General features: G+C 33.8%; 1 long non-coding RNA gene across 8 annotated transcripts; it reads right to left on the bottom strand.

Annotated features, from left to right (window-relative positions):
* Positions 1-2,025: 2,025 nt before the first annotated feature.
* On the bottom strand, positions 2,026-6,906 carry LOC113330648. 8 transcript variants are annotated; one of them, XR_003350382.1, is made up of 9 exons: positions 6,678-6,906; positions 6,132-6,379; positions 5,906-6,039; positions 5,619-5,707; positions 5,219-5,314; positions 5,075-5,127; positions 3,220-4,018; positions 2,496-2,797; positions 2,026-2,396 (listed from the first exon to the last, which is right to left on the bottom strand). It is a non-coding gene; the product is annotated as an uncharacterized LOC113330648 (long non-coding RNA). The 8 variants fall into 8 exon arrangements; XR_003350381.1 differs by having other exon boundaries at positions 2,496-2,792; XR_003350383.1 differs by lacking the exons at positions 2,026-2,396; positions 2,496-2,797 and having other exon boundaries at positions 2,888-4,018; positions 6,132-6,173; positions 6,279-6,379.
* Between the last annotated feature and the right edge of the window lie 457 nt (positions 6,907-7,363).

Here is a 7,363-nt window from a genome sequence, read left to right as displayed (position 1 = left end):
TATCTCAAGATAGAAGATAAATAGTATTTTGAGTGATAGATAAGTTCAAGTGTCCACATACCTTTTAGTCGATGAAGATCCACTGGTTCCTTGAGTAGTCCTTCATCTTGTATGATGATTTCCATGGAGTTCTTAATCTCAACTACACTTTTCTATCCTAATCCGAGACCTTAGCTATTGTAGACTAGAAATCAAGACTTATAGTTTTGATCACTAACATTGACAAACATGCTTGAGATAGCAACGCATGCGAGTTCGACCGATCAATGTTCTAACAATCTCCGCCTTTGTCAATTTTAGAGACAAAACTATCAATACATATGGAATACAAAAAATATATAAATAAACTTTTGTAGTTCCTATTACACATGCCTAATCTTCAACATTACTCGAAATCTTCGTCACTTCCAAGTACTCCAATGATCCCAAAGGTTATAAGTTTAGCATCATCGTTGTTGAAAATCCGTAGCTATAAGGGTTAATTTGCGTTATCTCCCCTGGAGAAGATCATAATTTGAGTTACCTCCCCTACATAACAAATATTAGTAAAACCTCCTCTCGTCACTTTTTCCATCCAAACCCGGTTAGCTGAGAAGATCATAATTTGAGTTACCTCCCCTAGAGAAGATCATAATTTGAGTTACCTCCCCTAAGAGCATCCAGCTGTACGAAGCAGCTGACTCAGCTAACCGGGTTTGGATGGAAAAAGAGACGAGAGGAGGTTTTACTAATATTTGTTCTGTAGGGGAGGTAACTCAAATTATGATCTTCTCCAGGGGAGGTAACGCAAATTACCCCTATTATATACCACTCAAATTTTGATAAGGGACATACTACTTTATAAACACACCCAATATTAAGGTACATGCACCCCAAACACATAATAATATTATAGTGACACCAAAATTAGCAAAGATATATATACACAACCCACAGTGCACACATTCACCATAATTAAAAATCATTTTTATTTTTTCATTTTATTTTGGCAAACATAATATTTTTTCGTTTTATTTTGGCAAACATAAATATAATTAAAACTAAATATTTATTCTTTATAAATTATGATTTCAATTACAGTCCGAACAAAAATATTATGCGTGGGTTTTATGTGCCGAAATCGTATTAAGAAAATTACGGGGTGTTACATTATTAACCCCTTAAAAGAATTTCGTCCCGAAATTCAATAACCAAAAATATCGAGTGTCACACTATTGATACCTTAAAAGGAATTTCGCCCCGAAATTCAATAACGAAAAATACCGGGTATCACACTATTAACACCTTAAAATGAATTTTGTCTCGAAATTCCAAACCGAAAATAACGGGTATTACACTATTAACACCTTAAAATGAATTTCCTCACAAAATTCCAAACCAAAAATACCGGGTGTTACACTATTAACACCTTAAAAAGAACTTTGTCCTGAAATTCAAAATCAAAAGGGATTATTTTATTTTTTTTTATTTTCAAAATTTAGCTTGTTAAATACTTTAGTTTAAAATCCACAAATGTAAACAATTTATTATTTAATATTTTATTAGGTTTTTTAGTTATTTACCCTATACCCAAAATAAATTTAAACATAATGAATTTAAAACATGACCCATTTTATAAAGAGAAATTCGATAAGAAAGTACGGAGATTAAAAATCTAAAAATTATTTCGATTATTTAAAACACCAAATCACTGTACAAGAGATTCTTTTTTAAAAGAAATTTTAAACAAGACTTTCAAAAACTGGTAAGTCCATACGCACAATCCAAGTAAATCGAAACTGTGCTCTGATACCAACGGTTCCAGCCCGGATTTTCGGACTTCCAGCCGACACGGATTCGACCTTGTGGGTCGGGTCCGATCCAGCTAGCAAGTTCAAATTTCCGGACCTTCACTCGTGTAGGACCAGGTATTTTTGTTTTAAAAGATTTTAATAAAATACAAAACTCAACTCAAATGAAATATAATAATATTATTTTTAAATTACAAAACTGTAAAATACTAATTATAAAATCGAAAGTACAGAATCGACAAACAACACCTCGATTGAATTTAAAATGCAATTCTCAATCCCCGTGATACATAATAATTTCTTACGTCAATCTCAACCACGAATACTTAACATTTCTTACTCAAAATCTTCAACCTCAAATTCTAGATCATTAATCTAGTTGTCAAAGTTATTCCGGTAAACAAATCACAATTATTCACGAACAGTCTTATTTTTCTTTTTTCAAATGATTTTTAATATAGTTATCAGAGTTATTCTAGTAAACAAACCAATATTGTTCCCCGAACAGTCTTCCCAGGGTAGCCACCAGTAGTGGAATGCCATAAAGGCTTGACATTTCAGCAACAGAGAGATTGTATATTCATTATTCATTTCTAAACATTAGACCTGCGTACAAACACCAAAACATTTTCAATAACTAATAATCTAATTCAATATATTCACTTTCACAAATCAAAACTCAATTAATATGCACTAGGGAATCACCTGTGGCGTAACGGCACTCGCTATTTCACATTGTTTTAAGCTGAGGTATTAGACAATTCGTAAGAGTGAGTCATTCCTTTATCTTGTGGGTTGAAAAAATCTGTGTTTTATTCTTATGAATCCAAGTGGTTATTGGGCAAAGGTGAAGGTTGATTTCAATCCAGGACACGTCGTTATTAAAAGACTAACGCATTATTCTTTGACAAATACCAAAATGATTTTCTTTTGAAGCTCACTCTGTCCACTTTCTCTTCCATATATTTCTTTTTTTTTTGTCCAGATATTATCACCAATCTCCTGTACTTAAAAGATGAAAGCGCAAAAAGTTAAATACTCCCTAATAGACTCCCATTCATCCAACTTAAAGAAGATGAATGAGTAAGAACTAAAAATGAGAAACCTGACAATCAAGCAGCTTGGTTAATAAGGAAGCTGAGAACCCGACAGTATATATATATATCACCAAAACACAAAAATTCTAACAGTCCATACAAAAAAATGAAATTACCAAATATATGTAAGCTTTAACGGTTGAACAACATACAAATCATAAGACACAACTTCAAATAACATAAACAGTTGGACTAAAAAACAACGAAACAAACTATCATAATTATAGGTGATATTTCTTTTGTGCCTTGGGTGATGTTTCCCTAGTTTGTTCTTCAATGCCTTAGATTTAGGTGTTATCCAGTGCAGAGCTTCTTTTGTGCTTTGTGCTCACCTAATAACGTCTGGGTTTAATGTTCGCCATCCTGCATAAATTCCCGACATCGAGTCGGCTCATAGTGGACCGTGGGTCATCCTTTGTATGTTGTATATTTACATAGTCACATTGAAGCTGGTAACAGATTTCGACCCCGGAGATAGTTGTAATGCATCATCAACTGATAAGAAAGGTCCCAATCAGTCGTGTACCTATTTATTATACTTACAGTGCATAATAGTGACATGGTGAATGTATCACAATACATGGTTTCACATCTCTTCACTAAAATTAACACAGAGGTTTCTAAATTTATATCCATGCTTGCTTTGTACATTAGTTAATGTAATACATGTTCATCGACTATATTTCAATAACCTCTAGAGAGGTTCTTTATTGTAGTCAATGAAGAGATTTAGGAAGAAGTTTCCAGTTGTGGATTTATTATGAATGGATCCTAGTTACATGTTCCGCAAGAGGTAAGTCATTCAGAAGATTCACAAAATCACGTTTCCACATATACTAAATTTTATCACCGACTGTCGGGTCTCTGTCTCTCTGTTGTTCTTTTGATCTCACAATTTTTTTTATCTGCCATAAAGTCATGTGGTAAAACCTAGAAATATCATTTGGCACATTACACAAAGATAGTGAACGAAACATGCTCAAGAAGTTAGGTGCAAAACTTATCTGCTCCACTTCAGTATTCAGGTTGTTGAAATGGCACCATTTGTGAGCAACATCACCGAGATTAGAAAATTGATATCACACGGAAAAGCTGCAAGAGCCTCTTCCTGTCATATGACTCGAACATTGTCTGCTAGGAAAAACAAAAAAACATGGGTCAAAACTCTAGGGTTCAGAATACATGAGACACTAAGAAACTCAAAAAAAAGTCCATGAGACACTAAGAAACCCAAAACACGAACGTCAAGTCTAAAACCATATAAGTTTGTGCGGAAGACAGTACGAAAGAAACTCATCACTAAGATCCAATATTCTGTTTGTGGACGTTTACCCGGTGATTTCTTATATTTTCCCGACCTTTCAATCGACCAATTCCGAAACAGTTACACTCTTTTCAAAGCCAGAAATAATTTCTATGCATAAGCAGTAACATCAGTCATATACATCACCGAAAAACAACAACCCACTCCTTTCAACCCAATCATGCAAGTGAAAACTGTCAGGAAAGTTTTTTTCCACCTAAATTAGCGATAACCCCAGAAGATTAATACAATGACGAAAAATAAATAATAAAGCATTATATCCTCCAGCATATAATTAGGAAATCTTGGGTTGATAAAAGAGGCAATTGCATTACCAAAGGTTAATTACTATGACATAAAGCCCTCATCCCAACTTCTCAAGTATATGACTGATGTTACTGCGTGCCGTGAATTGATCCAAAATTTTCTTCCATGGTAATAATGGGATACATATAAAAAAGATAAATTATGCAAGTTAGAGATAACGCTTTCAGAACACAGGTTCCTCATGGAAAAAAGCGTAGCTGGAGAATATATCATATACACGATTAGAGAAAAAAGGTTTCTATGTAACATTAATTTGGGAAAACTGAGTCGATTAACACCCATTTGAACGATCTTCCACATTCAAGAGAGTTTCAGAATTTTTAGCTCAAGGGTTATGGTGTGAAGATTATTCAGAGTGTTAAGACTCTCATTTTCAATTGGCTCTTGCCATGACTTTGTTAAGGCACATATAAACACAAAAAAAAAAAAAGGTAAAAAAAAAAAGGTAAAAAAAAAAAGTAAATAAACCTGGCTAAATAATTGAACTAACCGAATTCCCCCGGAAAAGTATCCACCATTTATTACCCTACTAATATTAGTTATCATCATTCGAATACCTGATAGGTAGACCTTCTAAACATCATCAGTGGCTTTTTTGGTTAGGTATGGCCTGCAAGGAAATTTGTTACCATTAGCCAAATAATAACCAAAGCAATTCAATATTCAAAACAATCAACCCTAGGCTGAATCCTAAACCTGACCTGCATATTGCGAGCAAGCCAAGAAAACTCTATATCTTGACCAAGTTCCCTATACTTCAATGACCATCTTGATAAATCAGGCTTATCTTTCAAAACCTGTTAAATATCAATCAACAGCAGGTTTTAGTAGATTTGCTTATGCATACAAACCATTGACGCAAGAAAACTACTGAAATTACTACACAGCGTAAAGGGTCATAGCTCAAGCCATTGTTGTACGTCTATGTTCATTTCCAAATTGTACATTGTACAGATAAATCACATCTCATTCTAACTCTGTCTTTTTGCAATAATGAATAATCCAACAGAACTTGATTATCGAATGAGATAAGGCCGCATAAGAACCATATATTCTTGAATAAAGGATACAATCAATTTATTTTTGAAAAGAAGATCTTACCAATTCAAATCTGCATATGTATTGTTTCTTGAAGTCGAGCTTGCACAATTAGCCTAGGACTTCTGCGGAGTGTTTCACAGGAGGCGCCGCTGCCATCCAAAGTATAAATATAGGAGAAATTAGTGTTATTCGATGATTACCCGTTTGTTTTCTTAACCAAACTTATCAAGAACTTAATATTATCAAACAATTGCTTGCAAGGGATTCACTCTAGCTACCATTGTAAGATAACTCACGCGCAATAACTGAATTCAAAGTTTTCAAGTAACAAAGGCGTCGAAAAATACCTGGTTGATGGAAGGCACCCACGACTCTGCTCCTGAGGCTACATTTACCGTTTTATCCATCACATCAATAACCCAATGGATCCACCGTATTTACTACAGGTTTACCTGCACGATGTTTCAAAGAATCCACCACTCTACAACAAAGCCAAAGAGAAAAATACAGTTTAGAAGAGAATCCCCTTTAAACCCCATATAAAGAATTGCAATCGAACTAAATTAGAGATACCTGCATCTGTTTCTGGTCATCTTTGCTGCAGGACAATTCAAACTGGTTTGCAGTTGAACGGGTCATGCAAACCCAATAACAAAGACGAATATCCATAATTCTCAGTGAGACAATAAAAGCAAACACTTTCAATGCATTTTTTTTTACCTTAAGGCTATCTCGGAGAAGCAAAGATTGCTGCATAAGACCTCAACATGGGTTTCCTTCTTCATGGATTAAACCAAAAACGCAACCTGGCTTTCTTTTTTCTACAACAAAAATAAGAACAACTTCATTAAACATCACCAAAAGTGAGAAACTTAAATTTAATATATGGAGATTCATTTCTCTCGGTAACGATAATCAAAGTAATAACAAAACCCAAAAAAAAAAACGACTGAATTTTCAATCATATTCTTCGAGCTTAATTCATCATCTATCTCGGTGTGGAAGAACATGATTTCGGAAAACAAAATAAACACAGTGTGGATACAATAGTTGAGGATAAGAATATAAAACTTGTCAATCTAGGGTTTCAAGAAGAAATAACGAATTGGGGAAAATTACCTGAAGCCGTACTGAATTTCTTTGTTGCTGCTTATCGCTCCAAAATTGACGATTCTTCTTACTTTTATCAGAAATGGAGACTGTGAGTGAGAGGCAACAACAACGCAGTATCCTGGCTAAAATCAATAGTGTGCGTTTCAGTTTGATTCTTTTTTTTTTCTTTTTTTTTTAACAGGGAATAATGGGAAGGGGAACAATTGAGTGAAAATACTGTAGAAAAACCCATCGAGTAAATCCTAAAAAAAACGGAAAAATGAAAAGTCAGGAGAATTTAGGAATTTAATGGGCACCATTAATGTGTCTGTGAAGTAACGCACACAACTATTAGATCACATCGTATGAGATAAGGTTGGGAGGGTGAGATCCCAGCCGCTAGTTGATAACAAAGGATGTATCCTGACCACTGGGTGACACACCGGACACTACTGCGGTATGAAGATTGATTAATATAATTTGCTTAATAAATAGAGACAAAACATTACTATCTAGATCAATTGTTAAAATAAAAATCCATAAAAATCTAATAATAATGGTTAATAATCAATATACAAAATTTCATAAATAAATCAATTTATACGAAGAAAACAACTTAATAAATTTAAAACAACCATCATGTTTATTATCATAAAAATGAAAAGGAAATCAATATAATTATCCTGGCTTGATTGGGGTATATCCAAATTAAT

The sequence above is a fragment of the Papaver somniferum genome, unplaced genomic scaffold (genome assembly GCF_003573695.1).
Source record: "Papaver somniferum cultivar HN1 unplaced genomic scaffold, ASM357369v1 unplaced-scaffold_118, whole genome shotgun sequence".
Lineage (NCBI taxonomy): Eukaryota > Viridiplantae > Streptophyta > Magnoliopsida > Ranunculales > Papaveraceae > Papaver > Papaver somniferum.
This window is presented reverse-complemented; position numbering and strand designations above follow the sequence as displayed.